This window comes from Wyeomyia smithii, chromosome 1 (assembly GCF_029784165.1).
Source record: "Wyeomyia smithii strain HCP4-BCI-WySm-NY-G18 chromosome 1, ASM2978416v1, whole genome shotgun sequence".
NCBI classification, from domain to species: Eukaryota; Metazoa; Arthropoda; class Insecta; order Diptera; family Culicidae; genus Wyeomyia; species Wyeomyia smithii.
In genome coordinates this window covers 169,454,760-169,473,655 of record NC_073694.1, presented here as the reverse complement: position 1 = coordinate 169,473,655, position 18,896 = coordinate 169,454,760, and the positions used below count along the sequence as shown (strand labels likewise).

The following is an 18,896-nucleotide window of genomic DNA, read 5'->3' as shown; positions in this document are numbered from 1 at the left end:
TATTTCGTTCTTTCAGCACAAAATCACAGAGATTCTGAAGAAAGCATCTTTACGCTTGAGGCAAGTATTTGTTTACTAAAACATCAGTTAATTAAATTAAATTAATTAAATTCTTTGTTTGATTTACAGGCTTCTACAACAGAAAACTAAAGTTTATATTCGCTGATGAATTGTTATAGTAAAAATTTAATTTTAAATTTTATAAATAAAACAAAGATTACATCATATGCAATCGTTTCCATGTAAAACTGTTTTCATTTTAAAATCGAATAAAAATCATTCGAAGCTCGGTAAACATTCATTCAAGATAAAAATCCAAACACTTCATGTTTATATGTCATAACACGAGAATTTAAAGTGTTTTCCTTTTGAAAATGACGTGTTGCACGATGAATAATTCTAAAGTGTTTTGCATATGAATTTTATATGTTTTGACCAGTTGGGCGAAATCAAGTGCAAAACACTTTATAATGTCGTGTCGATTTCTTTGAGTGTAGTTTGTAACCTGCGCGGTTGCAATTTCAGCACTGAGTGAAAAACTTTCCACATTTTTGGTACTGCTGCGAGAGAGTGTATATTCAGAAATTACTCGCATTTGGATACTCCCGCAAGAGCGTGTACCCAACATGACAACTGCTCAACACTGTTTACTGAATATCGTCACTAAAATTTATTTATTTTAATTCGTTTTTCGATATAATCGATATAATCGCGATTGATGGGTGTAGTATTTTTAAAGGTATTTTTCCATATTTGTGAATTAATGTTTAGGGTTAGATAGAACGTTTATTTTGTTTGTGTTTTCCTTTAGTGTTTTAGCAGAAATCCGGAAGTCTGATAAAGGCACCTTGCCGCTCTGTCGGGGTAGGGTCTGTCGGGTAAAATTCGCAACCAGAGAGTAGCTAGCTGCCTTCTGTACTTAGCTATCATATTAGCGTGTAGGGTAACCCCCACTAATAAGATTGAGCTCTGTGGTAAAATTTTTATTCACTTTTGTCGACCAGTGTTATCCATCGTGCATCCCAGATGTCGTGATCTTGCCAACTGGTAGAACTATCTTCGCCTTCGTCGAAGACGTGGCCAGTGCCGGTCAGCTATTTGTTGCCAAGTTTTTGTCGTCTTCACAATTTTTCTCTACAGACCTGTGTAGGTTTGGGGAAAGGCATAAAAGCTAAAATTAACTATTGATGCTCCAGACAATTTACGAATGATTTAAATGTTAAAGCTTTCTTTTGTATCAGTTTTACAAAACAATTTATTTAATTTCAATCTAATTCGACTCTTAATAACTTCGTTCTGCTACCTGAGTGTAGATACATTACATATTTATTAGAAAGTTGATTTTGTGGTTTCTCGGCTGATTCCCCCTCACAAAATTTATCCTTCAAAACAAACCATATACCTAGTATAGTCAAATCGTAAAATAAATTCGTGTTTTTGCCAACTGTACAATATAGGTACCTTAAGTGGCGAACATAGGAATGCTTTGGTTAAAATATGTTGCCAGAGGAGTTTTTAATTTAGTAAATGTTGTGAATCAAGCTGAAATCTTTTGATTGTTATGTTGGTTTATTCATTTTATAGTATAAATGGTGGTTGGTAAGCGACTGGGTAGTGCGTACCAGCAATGCACCCGTATTAGTTGGCATACAATAGACCCCCGTGTGGTCCATAGCTTAATGCCAGCAACTTCTATCCCACCCTCCACGTGGTACCGACCGGGATACGAGAATGAAATGCGTTGTCCCGCCAGCTACACCCAAGCGGGCAGCTCCGTCGTGAGACTACGCATCGTTACCCTAGTAAGGCAGCATGCTGTAATAAACATACTGCGAACAATCAAGAGAATGATACGAATCAGAGCTATCGGTATAGACCTAGGCAAACGAAAACAGACAACGATAGACAACTTGGCACTTGGAATGTTAGGACTCCGCTTGAACCGGCAGGCGCGGGCTTCTCGGCCAGAGAGCTATGGAAGGCAAAAGTGGAGGAAGCAGCCATACAAGAGGTGCGTTGGCCAAAAACCAGAGAACGTGAATTTCGGGCGGTTGATCTGACCGCGGGCACTTCTTTCAAGTACCACATCTATTACAGTGGCGGCGACAGAGCGGAACGGGACGTCGGTTTCGTGCTACTCGGAAACCAAATGAAGCGTATCATTAGGCGGAAGCCTATTAATAACCGTCTATGCGTACTGAGGATCGAGGGCAGATTTTTTAATTACAGCCTCATCAACGTGTACGCGCCGACAAACGATAAAACCGACGATGTAGAGGAGGAGCTACTTGAGACAACGTATGGAGAGTGGCTTCTCTGCTATCGTCGAGAAAGGAAGCATTCTTTCAACGTTCCGTTAGCATTTTGCTCGTTCGATAATACAATACCCGCTTTGTGTTCCTTGTGTGTGCCGGTGCGAACAATAGTCGTCCAGCAGCCAGAGCAAGGATTTTGTGCATTGTGCACATACGGTATACGTACTGTATAAGTTTTCGGTCCCGGTGCAGTGACAATAGAGCACGTATCAGCAGACGGAGTAGATTATTGTTTGTTCTGCCAAGACGATTTCTTCACCCTGTCGCTGGTGTATTTTTTTTTCAATTCTGCCACGTCGATCATCGCAGGATTAACTCAACTAACAGGTCGTTGAGGCAGCAGCCTCGGAGTTTCGGTGAAGTGTTCAATTTTATTTAATTTTTCTCTAATACGCTTGTCTTTTTTCGTATTTAATTTATATTACTTTGAAAAATTGTTTTTTTTTTATTTAACTACCCATAACTTGAAACCCCATCTTTTCACGGTCTTTCACCGTTAGTTTGCGGTAGAGCACATTGTTCCCGCAAAACTGAATATGGATAACATGCAGATGGAATTATTTCTGGATATTGAAACAAATGGGGAAGATATTGAAATCTCCCCCAGCAGCTCTCCTCTACCTTCCCCTGTACCTAGCCTCGGACCGAAGGCTCCGGAGATACGGGTAAAAGCTTACCCAGATGCCGCGAAGGGCCCATTTTTTGTCTTTTTCCGGCCCATAAAGAAGCCTTTGAACATCATACAAATTGGCAAGGACCTGGCAAAAAAGTTTTCGGCCGTAACCGAAATAACTAAGGTAAGACCGAGTAAACTGCGAGTTGTCGTGGGATGCTTGAAGCAAGCAAACGAGATCGCTAGCTGCAAGCTCTTTACGCGAGAGTATCGCGTGTACATCCCTGCCAAGGACGTGGAGATCGACGGTGTGATTACCGAAGGGAATCTCACAGTTGATGACATTTTTCGTTATGGGGCTGGCTGTTTCAAGAACCCCTTAATGAAAAATGTAAAAATACTGGATGTCAAGCAATTGCATTCAGTATCCATCGTAGAAGGGAAGAAGAAATTCTTCCCTTCGGATTCCTTTCGGATAACCTTTGCCGGATCTGCCCTGCCGAACTACGTCCTTTTGGACAGGGTTCGTCTGCCTGTACGCCTGTTTGTACCGCGTGTCATGCATTGCCAGAACTGCATGCAGTTAGGTCATACAGCCACCTACTGTTGCAACAAGGCACACTGCAGCAAATGCGGAGGCAATCATGCTGAGTCCGCTTGCAACGAGGACACTGAAAAGTGTCTTTACTGCGAAGGAACTTTTGACCTTTCGGCATGTCCCGCGTACAAACAGCGCGAGGAAAAATTATTTTTTCGTTCCCTCAAACAGCGCGAGGAAAAATTATTTTTAGCGTTCCCTCAAGGAACGATCAAAGCGCTCTTTTGCAGAACTTCTAAAGAGAGCTGAGCCACCCTCGACAGGAAACATCTTTTCCTTTTTGCCAACCGATGAGGGTACATCTACATCTGACGATCCCGTCGAAGAGTGTTCTTATGCCATGCCAGAAGGATCTAGGAAGAGAAGAATAGTGGACTCTCCTAATCTTTCCCGCAAAGGTCGTAAGATAACCCCTAGTGGAATGACCAATAAGCCTACGCAAAAAGGAAGCGGTGAAGCAAAACCGAAGCAAGTACCTCCCGGTTTTAATTTCAAATCTAACCAGAAGTACCCACCGCTTCCTGGGGCACCAAAAACCCCTCGTGCACCCATTTCTCGATCAGAGAATAAAAAAAACAGGGTTTATAAATTTCTCTGATATTGTGGACTGGATATTCAAAACATTCAACATAACAGATCCCCTTAAAAACATTCTTCTTGCCCTTCTCCCTACAGTGAAAACATTTTTGAAGCAACTAGCAGCAACTTGGCCCCTCATTTCAGCTATCATATCTTTCGATGACTAATACGGCGAAAGAGGTTAGGAATTTTATCACTGTATTACAGTGGAATTGCAGAAGTATCATCCCCAAATTTGATTTATTTTTCATTTAATAAACACTTATAATTGTGACGCTTTTGCGCTTTGTGAAACTTTCCTAAATTCAAATAATCAACCCAATTTCCACGATTTTAACATAATCCGTCGAGACCGAGACTCACATGGTGGAGGGGTACTTTTAGGGATCAGAAAGTGCTACTCCTTTTTTAGAATCAGCCTTCCTCGGATCTCGAATATTGAAGTCGCATTGCTTTGCATTGCTTCGATATATATTCCTCCATCCGTGCGGATTGAACAGAGGCAACTTTCTGACATAGCAGAATTGCTTCCCGCACCTTTTTTGATTTTGGGAGATTTTAACTCCCACTGTTTGCAATGGGGATCGCAATACGACGACGCCCGATCTTCTTTAATTTGCAACTTGATCGACGACTTCAATATGACACTTTTGAATACTGGGGAAGCGACACGTGTACCTAATCCTCCAGCACGTGAAAGCGTGCTTGACCTATCCCTCTGCTCGACATCACTAGCGTTAGATTGCCAGTGGAAAGTAATCAATGATCCTCACGGTAGTGATCATCTTCCAATCGCTATATCAATTGCTAATGGTTCAACTCCCACGAATCCAATCAATATGTGATACGACCTCACACGTAACATTGATTGGAAGCGCTATGAAACTATCATAGCAGCGGAATCCATCGTGTCTCACGAGGAACTTCCTCCGGAGGAAGAATACGCGTTCGTTTTTGGCTTGATCATCGACGCCGCGACTCAAGCTCAGACAAAACTCATACCCGGGGTAACGATTAGACGACGTCCTCCTACCAAGTGGTGGGACAAAGAGTGCTCTGAACTGTACGCGCGAAGGTCCTAGGCATATAAGGACTACCGAAAGTACGGCTCTGTTAAGCTGCTTCGAAGGTACGAGGTACTGGACAGGCAGATGAAAAGCTTAATGAAAGCGAAAAAACGTGGATAATGGAGGCGGTTTGTAAACGCGTTATCGAGAGAAACAGCGATGAGCACTCTTTGGGATACCGCCAGGCGCATGCGGAATCGTAACGTTTCGAATGAGAGCGAGGAGTATTCAGATCGCTGGATACTCGATTTTGCCAAAAAGGTCTGTCCGGACTCTGTACTGGAGTGGAAGACCTTTCGCGACGCGTTTTTAGTAACTACGGAAGAGCCTCCATTTTCGATGTTAAAATTTTCAATGGCTCTCCTTTCGTGCAACAATAAAGCTTCAGGGTTGGATAGAATAAAATTCAACTTGTTGAAGAATCTACCCGATTCTGCCAAAAAGACGCTTGTTGAACTTGTTCAACAAGTTTCTTGAGCTAAACATTGTTCCGCACGACTGGAGGGAGATAAAAGTCATTGCTATTCAAAAACCCGGAAAACCTGCCTCTGATCACAATTCTTATAGGCCGATTGCTATGCTCTCTTGCCTCCGGAAATTAATGGAGAAAATGAACCTCTTACGGTTAGACAAATGGGTCGAAACAAACGGTTTACTTTCAGATACTCAATTTGGCTTCCGTCGGGGCAAAGGAGCGAACGATTGCCTAGCGTTGCTTTCCACTGAAATTCAACTCGCCTTTGCTCGAAAAGAGCAAATGGCTTCTGCATTCTTGGACATTAAGGGGGCATTTGGCTCTGTCTCTGTAGAAGTTTTAACCGAGAAACTTCACTCGCAGGGACTTTCACCAAATTTGAATAACTTTTTGCTCAATTTGTTGTCAGAAAAGCATATGTTATGTGGATGCTTATCGACTGTGACGTACAATTCCGTACTAAGAATACTAGATTTTAAACCACCATTCATTTGGAAATATGTGGACGATTTATTGATGTCGATTCCCCCTGACAAAATACAACAGGTTATGGACATTTTCAATAACCACAACCCGCACATACAGTTGACGTACGAGCTAGAAATAGATAAGCGTATTCCATTTCTTGATATGCTCCTTATCCGAACCGACGACCAACAGATTAAAACAGAATGGTACATGAAACCTATCGCAAGTGGAAGATTCCTCAACTACAATTCGCAACACCCGTTGCACCAAAAAATCAATGTTGCAACGAATTTCATCAACAGAGTACAACGCCTGTCTACAAACCTGGAAGATGCAGAAATTAATGCAATCATCGACAAACAACTCAATCTCAATAGCTACCCGAAAGGTCTACGGCGCAGACTTATAAACCGGAAACAACAACACAATAACATCGCTGAACCGCTGCCGAACAACTCGCAAAACCTGGAAAATACTTACCGCTCTATAACATACATACCGAACTTGTCTCATAAAATAGACAAGCACCTGAAAAAAGAATATCTCAACATACGACTGGCAACACATAACATAAATACCGTAGGTAAACTTTTCACCAAAGTTAAAGATCCCGTAACCAACGACTTCCAAAGCAACGTCATCTACAGCATACCTTGCATAAACTGCGAAGCATGCTATATTGGAATGACAACAAACAAACTTAAAACGAGAATTAGTGGACATAAAACACACTACAATGCACTGGACAAGTTATTAGCAGAAAAAACAGCCACCACCACTGACACTGACTACACGGATACACAAATAGCCACACTGAAGGAGAAAACCGCACTAATGAATCACAGCATAACGTTAAACCATCGGTTCGACTTGAACCACACCAAAATCCTAGATAAACATAAGAAACAACAGTCACTACCGTACTTAGAGGTATGCCATATTATGACAACCGAAAACAGCATAAACAAACGTACAGACACACAGGGACTCAATTCGATATATGCAGGAGTAATACACACACTTAAAAACACAGCTAAATAAAACTGTTATACATTCATCCATAAACGTCAAATCAGCTAACATAGTTGCCACACACCAACACAGTGTACAGATAGCAAAGCAAACGATAAACCAACGCTAAAATAGAACGCTTAAGCCAAATTGAACCGTACTGACCCGTTTTTTCGCCCGGTAACAAATAAATAGTTTAAACAGACATAGCGAAAATAAAGTCATAACAAATTATAGTGAGTAGTGTTAAAATAATAATCCACATAAGCTTAATTTATAATATATCTTGACAATAGTTAGAATTGACGCCATTTTAGTAAGGAAAACAGATTAGGACAAATATTACTACATGCATACATACATTAACAACAAACGATATAGCCTCTGTAAGTCAAACACAACATGCAATTTATGTATTGATAACAAAAATTTTATGTAAAACATTCCAGAATCCTTGAAAAAGATGAAATAAATCATCGAAACGTCGGATAGTAGAAGCGAAACATCGTTTAGCTGCTCTAAATTGACTGAATAGCCGAAAATCCTCCCCCGAAAAGCGTATGTATTTCTCACATGGTGATTCGACAACTTCCCGAATTAGTTACATGGGTCCTCCCCAGGGCTCATGTTTAAGCCCTCTCTTATATAATTTCAATGACATCGATGAATGTCTTGCAAATTCATGCCGCTACGGCAACTTGCAGACGATAGCGTTGTATCCATTACTGGAAGCGAGGCTAACGATCTGCAAGGACCATTGCAAGATACCTTAGACAATTTGTCTGAATGGGGCTCTCAAGCTGGGTATCGAATTCTCTCCGGAGAAAACTGAGCTGGTCGTTTTTTCTAGGAACCGTAACTCAGCTCAGCTGCAGCTCCTACTAACGGGTAAAACGATCACTCAGGTTTTAGTCGCTAAATATCTCGGGGTCTGGTTCGACTCTAAATGCAACTGGGCTTGCCATTTTAGGTATCTGACACAAAAATGCCAACAGAGGATTAATTTTCTTCGTACGATTACCGGAACCTGGTGGGGTGCCCACCCAGGAGACCTTCTAAGGTTATACCATCGTTATACATCGATACTGTCAGTTCTTGAATACGGTTGCGAAAACACACATTATAAAACTAGAAAGAATACAATATCGTTGTTTGCGTATTACCTTGGGTTGCATGCAGTCGTCCCATACGATGAGTCTTGAAGTGCTAGCAGGTATTCTTCCGTTGAAACAACGTTTTTGGAATCTCTCTCACCGGTTACTTATTCGATGCACGATCATGGACCCATTAGTAATTGAAAATTTCGAGAAGTTGGTCGAGCTTCAATCTCAATCCAGATTTATGACTTTATATTTTGACTATATGGCTCAAGATATTAATCCTTCTTCAAACGATTCCTCCAATGTCGCCCTTTTAGATACTTCTAATACTGCTATATTCTTCGACACCACCATGAAAGAAGAGATTATTGGTATCCCGGATCAATTGCGACCGCAAGAGATCCCTAAGATTTTTTTCCAATAAGTTTAAACATGTTAGTTATGATAAAAGGTTTTATACTGACGGATCTAATCTAGATGAGTCCACTGGCTTTGGTGTTTTTCACGAAAATTTTACCGCCTCCTACAAACTCGATGCTCCTGCTTCCGTGTACGTCGCAGAACTTGCTGCTATTCAGTACTCCCTTGGGATCATCGAAACCCTACCCACTGACCACTACTTTATCTTCACAGACAGTCTCAGTGCCATTGAGGCTCTGCGAACGATGAAGACTGTGAAGCACACCCCGTATTTCCTGGGGAAAATACGGCGGTTTTTAAGTGCTTTAACAGATAAAAACTACCGGGTTACCTTAGCGTGGGTCCCTTCTCATTGTTCCATTCCGGGCAATGAAAAGGCTGACGCTTCAGCTAAGGTGGGTGTTATTGATGGTGATATTTATGTAAGACCGATTGCTTATGAAGAATTTTATAGCATTTTGCGTCAGAGGACACTCAACAGTTGGCAATCATCATGGAATTCAGATGAACTGGGACGATGGCTACATTCCATTTTTCCTAAGGTATCGACGAAAGCATGGTTCAAGGGGTTGGATGTAGGTCGAGACTTCATTCGCATGATGTCAAGACTTATGTCCAATCACTACACGTTAAACTCGCACCTCTTTCGCATAGGGCTTGTGGAAAGTAATCACTGCGTTTGTGGCGATGGCTACCACGACATCGAGCACGTTGTTTGGTCGTACGCCGAACACTCTGATGTTAGGTCCAAGCTAATAGATTCCCTTCGGGTCCGAGGAAGACAAGCAAATGTACCCGTTAGAGACATTCTGGGTAGTGGTGATCTCCAGTATATGTCAGAACTATACTGTTTCCTGAAAAATGCTGATATTAAACTCTAAAATAAACGTTTTTTTATTTGTATCTTATCAGATTACCCATCCTCCTTTCACTGAGAGACTGTCGTACCTTGTGCTGGAGACACAAAAACTCCAAACCAGATTGGATACAGTGCTGTACCTGTTTCGAGATCATGATAATTCGGTGCAATGTGAAATGCAGTGTGATACATGTGGGAAAATTTAGGCACTAGTAATTATAAATTAGTTTAGATTTATCTTATAATAGTTATAATTAATAATTACTTAGTAATACAAACAAACTCAAGCCCCTAACCCAACAACCCCCAACCAGAAAATTGTAAAACCATACTAACCCCAGTAAATCGGGTGTAGCGATGACTCCCTCTAACAAGTTTGTTTTTACCCTATAAAAATAAAATGTATTGTAAACACTGCTCCGTCAAGCTAACGCAAATGAGCTAGAAAATAAACAACTTTAAAACTAAACGTATGGAGAGTGCCCACAACGTGACATAAAGATCGTCATCGGAGCTATGACCGCACCAGTGGGGCGAGAGGAGTTCTGTCGGCCTGTTATTGGTTCCTAGACAGCTTTCGCTCTGCCACTAACGACAACGACGTGATGTTAGTGAACCATCCGTAGTACCCATTTTGCACGTTTGAACATTCGGAAGCATACCTGAGATACCACAATGGAGAGGCCTGCTTCCAGATCGACTACATAGATGTGCGTCATAGATGTGCGGTTCATTCGAGGGTTAAACATCGACTCTCAAAAACAGCGCGAGAAGTGATAGGCATAACAAGGGGCGTTCGATGTTGAGAGTCTAGAGGTGATGGAAGAGAATAGCCGGGCCTACGCCAACTCTCTAAAAAGCAATATTTTGAAGTGGTATTAAACGGTGAGGAAGGTAGGAGAGTCGTCGAGGCGAACAGGATAGAAATTGAGGAGGACGGACAAGTTGTGGACCCACCAATGACCAATGACGAGGTGAAGAATGCTCACAAGAAGCTAAACAACCACAAAGCCGCTGGGAGGAACGGCTTATTGGCCGAACTTTCCGAAGTCGGGAGCGAGCGATTGTGTAGTGCATTTCACCAGATTATCCTAAGGGTATGGTCTGAGGAACAACTAGCTACGAATTGGTGGGGAAGACTGATATGCCCTAACTATAAGAAGAGGCATAGACTCGACTGTAGTAATTATCGAGGCACAGCCCTCCTCAATTCCGCTTATAAAATTCTCTCCCGTATCATGTCCCAGCGACTGAGGCCGTTGCAGAAAGCCTTTGTTGGAGAATAACAATGCTGTTTTCGAGTGGGATGATCTACAACGGGCCGGATGTTTACCTTGACACAGATCCTCGACAAATTTCGAGAACGCAATTAGCAGACACATCATCTGTTTATTGACTTTAAGGCAGCGTACGATACAGTGAAACGCAACAAGCTGAACATGGTTTCCTAACAAAACTACTTAAACTGTTACGTGCGACGCTTGCTGCGTCATGCGTCAGGACAGCGGGCGAATTCTCGGACCCGTTTGTGACGTAAAATGGTCTGAAGCAAGGTCACGGGCTCTCGAACTCGCTGTCAACATAGCTTTAGAAGGTGCAATACGAAAGGCAGGTGTGCATGGGAGCGGCACCATGCTTCTAGGCTTCACGGATCACATTGATATATTTGGTGTTAACCGTAAAGAAGTTTAGGAGGCCTTCACGGCTCCCAAAAAGGAAGCTGCGAGAATTGGACTCAATACTAAATAAATGAAGTACATAGTGGCTGGCAGAGAGCGTGGTAGTTCTGCGGGTGTTGATGCTGCGGTAGAGATGGATGGGGATACTCACGAAGTAGTCGACGAATTTACGTGATATGTGACAACGAAATGAGCCTGGTGGTGGAGACAGATTGCGGTTGCGAATAGGGCTTATTACGGATTGCGTAGCCAGATTAGGTCTTGTAGCCTACAGATCCGTACGAAATTTGCGCTCTATAGGATTTTAATCCTCCCTGTAGCGCTCTACGGACATAAATCGTGGGCGTGGAAGGAGATCAATCGACGAGCGTTTGGGGTCTTTGAGCGTAGAATCTTGCGAACTAGCAAATAGGGTGCAGACTAGAGTGGCCATTTTTGTAACATCATGCGATTTCGAAAAGCGCCGGGCGGAAAAAGTTTGCTTTTTACTCCAAAAATAAGCCATGAAAATTTGAAGTTGATCCGAGTTCATTTAATGGACCCACAAAACGCTTATATTAAAAAAATAGATTCTCATAAGAACTGTTGTTTTTTATCTCTTTTTGAAGTTTTTTGTCTTAGTTTCTTGAAATAGTTGTATATTTTGCGTCGAAATACTCTTCAATTATAAAATCATATCATTAAGGACATTCATCTATTGCGTAACGCTAAATTATAGCAATTTAAAACACCTCCAACCCCTACCGCAATTTTGCATGAGGGCCTCGCGCAATGGAACTCTTCGTTGAATATCTCCTTCTTCTTGGTACGTTACGTAATAAATGCATGACCTCTCATATTCTTTAGAGGTTTTGAAACTGGCATTCAGTGATTATATCCTCAATCGTACTTCATTGCAGCAACTGCGGACAATCGGATTGGTGAAGCAAAATTATTAAAATTATTAAGAACTTTTTGTATAGATTTAATGTTATTTTCAGTATTATTATTATTATTATTGAAACAGGTCAGCACTAGTGATCTGAATACACTAAGACGGTGAATTTTATCAAATACGATCATTTCCTGTTGATCGAATAGCAATTCTCGTGAGTTTCAATGAAAGTGCAAAGTTCTTGGGCGCGCTTAAAATTGATTCAAGCTACGGCAAAAATATCGCCTAAGAAGTTCATATTACACTAATTCCGCTCATAAAATTCTCTCCCGTATCATGTCCCAGCGACTGAGGCCGTTGCAGAAAGCCTTTGTTGGAGAATAACAATGCTGTTTTCGAGTGGGATGATCTACAACGGGCCGGATGTTTACCTTGACACAGATCCTCGACAAATTTCGAGAACGCAATTAGCAGACACATCATCTGTTGATTGACTTTAAGGCAGCGTACGATACAGTGAAACGCAACAAGCTGAACATGGTTTCCTAACAAAACTAATTAAACTGTTACGTGCGACGCTTGCTGCGTCATGCGTCAGGACAGCGGGCGAATTCTCGGACTCGTTTGTGACGTAAAATGGTCTGAAGCAAGGTCACGGGCTCTCGAACTCGCTGTCAACATAGCTTTAGAAGGTGCAATACGAAAGGCAGGTGTGCATGGGAGCGGCACCATGCTTCTAGGCTTCACGGATCACATTGATATATTTGGTGTTAACCGTAAAGAAGTTTAGGAGGCCTTCACGGCTCCCAAAAAGGAAGCTGCGAGAATTGGACTCAATACTAAATAAATGAAGTACATAGTGGCTGGCAGAGAGCGTGGTAGTTCTGCGGGTGTTGATGCTGCGGTAGAGATGGATGGGGATACTCACGAAGTAGTCGACGAATTTACGTGATATGTGACAACGAAATGAGCCTGGTGGTGAAGACAGATTGCGGTTGCGAATAGGGCTTATTACGGATTGCGTAGCCAGATTAGGTCTTGTAGCCTACAGATCCGTACGAAATTTGCGCTCTATAGGATTTTAATCCTCCCTGTAGCGCTCTACGGACATAAATCGTGGGCGTGGAAGGAGATCAATCGACGAGCGTTTGGGGTCTTTGAGCGTAGAATCTTGCGAACTAGCAAATAGGGTGCAGACTAGAGTGGCCATTTTTGTAACATCATGCGATTTCGAAAAGCGCCGGGCGGAAAAAGTTTCCTTTTTACTCCAAAAATAATCTATGAAAATTTGAAGTTGATCCGAGTTCATTTAATGGACCCACAAAACGCTTATATTAAAAAAATAAATTCTCATAAGAACTGTTGTTTTTTATCTCTTTTTGAAGTTTTTTGTCTTAGTTTCTTGAAATAGTTGTATATTTTGCGTCGAAATACTCTTCAATTATAAAATCATATCATTAGGGACATTCATCTATTGCGTAACGCTAAATTATAGCAATTTTAAACACCTCCAACCCCTACCGTAATTTTGCATGAGGGCCTCGCGCAATGGAACTCTTAGTTGAATATCCCCTTCTTCTGGGTACGTTACGTGATAAATGCATGACCTCTCATATTCTTTAGAGGTTTTGAAACTGGCATTCAGTGATTATATCCTCAATCGTACTTCATTGCAGCAACTGGGGACAATCGGATTGGTGAAGCAAAATTATTAAAATAATTAAGAACTTTTTGTATAGATTTAATGTTATTTTTAGTATTATTATTATTATTATTGAAACAGGTCAGCACTAGTGATCTGAATACACTAAGACGGTGAATTTTATCAAATACGATCATTTCCTGTTGATCGAATAGCAATTCTCGTGAGTTTCAATGAATTTGCAAAGTTCTTGGGCGCGCTTAAAATTGATTCAAGCTACGGCAAAAATATCGCCTAAGAAGTTCATAATACACTAATGGATTGAAATATTTCGGCAAAGTTTCGAAAACTAACCAATATTACTTGTCCTCTTAATTTCTATGAACTTTTATGCAAAATATATTACATGGCAAGAGCATCGGAACTTAAACACTTGTCTTTAACCGTTTTACAAGAGCATCAAACGAAATCAACTCATTCACAGCTTCAATGATCCAAAAGTTCTGATCATTGACCATAAATTGCATTCAAGACATGTCCCTGTTGGTAGTCAAACTTCACATTCTGGTGTTTTTCGGATGTCAAATGTATTAATCAAGTTATGAATTCTCTACGTGATTCTTTCGCTTATGCCGAAATTGATAGTAGTCTCAGACGCTGTAACTGAAAAGATCAAGAATCGTGGTATTTAAGCCCAGAATAAGTTGGATTGGCCTGATATCCCGTTTGAAATTAAACAAAAAATGATCGGGCGATTAAAAGCGAATGGTCCTTAAGGTGAAACGGTAATGAAACCACAAACAGCCAATTTCGAATCACCACTTCGAATTTTCAGAAGCACATGACTCGGAAATACATGATGCATTCCCTGTGAAAACGCTATTTTATGTTTGCTTCACCGCAGCAAACATGAAATAGCGTTTTCGCAGGTGACGCATTAACTGTTACCAATTCTTGGGCCTTTGAAAATTCAAAATGGTGACTGGAAGTTGGTCATTTTTGCTTTCAATACCTATGTTAAATTTATGAAAAATTCTAACCGTGTTTCAACATATAATTAAGACGAATTTCAGTTTATACTGCATGTTGGTAATTAATACCTAAAAAATACATACCTCATTCAACATACAACCGTTTTAACAAACACCGAAAGTTCTAGATTTTTTTTAAACTTAAATTGGGGTGATAATATTACTGTTTTATGAAAATACAAGTGTATTTGAATAAGTTTATCGAGAGATATATGTTAAAAAAAAACTTCATACAATTTCCATGTAAATCGTTTTCTCAAATATAAGCGCTTTGTGGTTCCATTAAATAAACTCCGATGAACTTTTAATTTTCGTGGCTTATTGTAGAGGTCAAAAGGAAACTTTTTCAGCCCGGCGCTCATTAAGATCGATAGTTTCAAAAACGGCCATACAAAATATGGCCACTCTAGTGCAGACGCATATATGACGAGCTGTACGAAGTATACGAACACACTGATATTGTCAAGCTGATGAAACATGGCAGGTTACATTGGGCGAACCAGAGGAGGATGCCAGAGCAGCGGGTATAAGGGGGGGAGTGGAGAGGAGCAGCTCAAGGCCGAGTTTTGTGGAGGCGTATTTTGGATTCGGCATAGGATCTCTATGATCTGTCGCCATAAAAGTAAGTAAATATAGGTGGGCGTGCGACCAGACCGAACTAAGCATCATTTTTTTTTTCAAAAAATGTGTTAACTTCAGTGGATGTGAAAATTGATAACCAATTGATATCTTTGTAGCACCTTGCACCAAATATGCGGGGTGGTTAAACTTTGAACGTCGATTACTAGAAATAATTTATGATTTTACTTAATTCTCAGCGAAAAAATAAATTTGGATGTGGAACGATAAAATGAAATTATGCACATAAATTTCGAAAACAAGAGAATCATCGAAGCTCTTAGCTTTTATATTGGCCAGTTTGTTAGTTATACTAAAATCATGTACAATTGTTTTGTGTATTAATTATACTATCTAAAATCTAGGCCCAGATCAAGGAGCATTTTTTCAATCTGTATGCATGAAATGAGTTGAAACGGTATGATGCCTAACATGAAATTGATCAAATTACCTGAAACCCATGAAAACGAGTAATTTCATAAATGTCACATTGCTACGGTTCCACCTAATTGCTTTAATAAACGAAAAGTTAATTAATTAATTAATGTTTGTTTATTAGGGAGTGATTTTAACCATTTGGTCATTCACCACATAAAACAAAAAGTTGAAAAAAGTTAAATAACCAATTGATCAGATGTTTATAATCCCTTATATTCATTTGTTTAATCCATAGAATAATGTTTTCATGATATTTTGATCGACTTTCAACTGAAAATACGTTAGTTATGTATCAAGTACCTCTTTGATGTAAGAAAACTGCTAGTTTTTCAGTAACTTAAATTTGCTTCTGATTTATAGTTACAAAACATATTTCTCAGAGCGGGGGCCTAGTGTGGTTGGTAACGTCTCCGCCAACCACGCTCGACGCCTGGGTTCGAATCCCACCGCCGACATAGGTGTCGATGGTTGTGGGATGGCGTGATCCACTCACAACCAACCTAACTGGTCTAGATTCAATCCTAGTCGACACCGGGAGATTTTCTGAGGCGAAAAATCTCTGGGATCACGCCTTCCATCGCATGAGGAAGTAAAGCCGTTTGCGCCGGTCCGTTAATAAACGGGTCGTGAGTTAGGGTCCTGGGTGTGGAGTCGCCTCCCTGGGCTTCGGTGATTGGCCACAACAGTGGCGGAACTAGACCGACGGAAAATAAGCGAGAATAAAAAAAAACATATATCTTGTTGGTGAATTTTTTTGGGTTTTTTTTTTAAACTAATTTGTCAGTCTGTTAACATTAGTAGCGTACGCACTTGCGTTGATAATGATATTATGTATGCATGATGTACCAATTTCATGCATCAGTTTAACATCTCACTGTTCGCCACGCGGTAAAAACTTGTTGAAGATGAAATCACGACGCAACTGTACTTTTTTGTTCGCAGCGCGATCTACTCGTGAGGGTAAACGAGGGTAATGAAATTTGATAATGCCAAATAGCACAAAGATTTTATGGGCACGGAGGACGAAGGACGAAGTAAAAGCGAGCACAGCAAGGGGGAACGCGATTGCAGGGAGTTGTTCTAATAGGAATGCCCGACAGCCAGTGATGATGGTGATGGGAAATCAAGCCCGTTTCTCTGGTGTGCTGTTCTGGGAAGTAGCGCTATGCGAAGATTATAAGTTCTGTTCGCGTTAGTTAGTGGGGTGTGTCAGCTGAGGAACGCTAAGGATGGAAAATTATAGTTTTAGAACGATTTTTTTTCTGCTGAAAAACTTATGAATGACGGAAAATCTCTCAGAACAGCTTCAATGTGAGTTACTCAAGTTAAGTTTTGTTGTCTTCAATCACAAATATTTTAATGTGATAAATCGTTGTTAAAAGTTTTGCAGGTGCATTCAACCGAAGCGAATACAAAAACGGAATTTCGCACGCTTTTGGCACGCGTTGCGGAAATACTCAGATTTTCAATATGAAACTCCAATGCCGCGCTGCTACCAGCAAGCAAGAAGTCGTCTCATCACGCATCGTCGATAATCGTACTTGATGAAATTATTATTATTAAATATTAAAAATCGTTCCACGGCAGTCGAACAGTTTTGCATACCCCCGAGGTGCGTACATGCGATAAGATACAATCGAGTCCCGTCGGGAAGCAAGCACTTCCCGTGCAGTGACACAGATCGATGAATGCCAGGAATTTTACGCAGCCGGTGTCGAACAATGGGAGTTCAACCTTGCCTAACCTTTGAGGATGAGGTATACTGAGAGATCAAATCGATACCCTGAGACGAAGCCTACGGACGATTTGTTGCATCACGCAGAATAGAACGTATCAATCGTCGAATGTCATACACGACATCAATTAATCATTTGACAACTTCACCCCACCCACGCCGACGATTCAACAAGGAAAGGCAAATGGAAATGATGTGTCTCCGTGTGTTGTGTTTGCTTCCTCATGGAGGAAGGGTGGGAGTTTTCCGCCGGGAGGATGAAAAATTATCGAGAGGTGCATTGACGAGTGAATTTGCGCTTGAAGCCCCGCTTGAAGACACTTCCGGGTGGGAAAATAGCAAGACTGGATCATTATTCTTCATAAACAGTGTGAATGTGAAAATTGAAGAGGAGTTGATGGAATTGTTGACACTTAAACAAGATACACAATTGATCCTCAGCAGAGATACTTAGCGGATCTTGTGTACTGTAATTCTATTTACAACAATCACGGCTGTTGTTTCACTAAATATAAAACAGCATAATAAACAAAATTATATCATAACGAAATTGCTTTGAAGTTTGGCTCAAAACGAACTTTTCTTTTCAAACTACAGGAACGGGATGGCAAAACTAGTTGCGAATTCCGTTAACTCGTAGCATTTTTGGATATATGTCTACGCACATCCGAAACGTAGTAAGGTTCCCTGATTTATCTTGAGCTAAAACATCGCAAGCCTTTTGTAGAAGGTGTTGATTGCTCCCGGACTTAATTCAGGTGATCATGAAGATTGCATCCTGCAAAACTAATAACAAAGACACCTTTTATTTTTAATCCGTAATATTCAATAAATTTTTTATGGCAACAGATTCCTCTTCAGTCGAAGCAAAATTTATAACCCGTAATAACTCGTCTCCATCGTTTAGGTATTCACAATTTTGTGTTATAAATCTGTGTGACATTCGGCCATCCCAAATTTCCTCCGAAGATACGCTTTTAATTTTTATGAGCAAATTCATCAGAAGCATAAAGTCATAATACCATAAAGTAGCACTGACGTCTCGATTCTCGTCACCACTGCTTATATTCCATCTTCTACTCGCGGGTCTTTTGTCTCCTTTATCAGCGTCAGAAGCCGAAACGTCGTAAAACTCGCAATCGGCAATCGGCTTCCCTCGTTCCGTTCTACTTTGACAAGCGCAACGATGACAATTGATGATGATGATAATTCGATCGTTCGCGAAAGACGGTACCGCGGGACACAGACAAGACTTTTATTATATACCTCTTTGTACTCATTATTTAATGTGTTTGAGGAAACGATTATTATTGATACTTTCCCAGCTGCAATCAGACTCAATCGGGAATGTCTCGACACGACAATCACTTCTAC

At 40.8% G+C, this 18,896-nt stretch overlaps 1 long non-coding RNA gene across 1 annotated transcript; it reads left to right on the top strand.

Annotated features, from left to right (window-relative positions):
• Nucleotides 1-16,910: 16,910 nt before the first annotated feature.
• Nucleotides 16,911-18,072, top strand: LOC129717827 (uncharacterized). The gene is made up of 2 exons (XR_008726747.1): nucleotides 16,911-17,098; nucleotides 17,170-18,072. It is a non-coding gene; the product is annotated as an uncharacterized LOC129717827 (long non-coding RNA).
• Nucleotides 18,073-18,896: the final 824 nt, after the last annotated feature.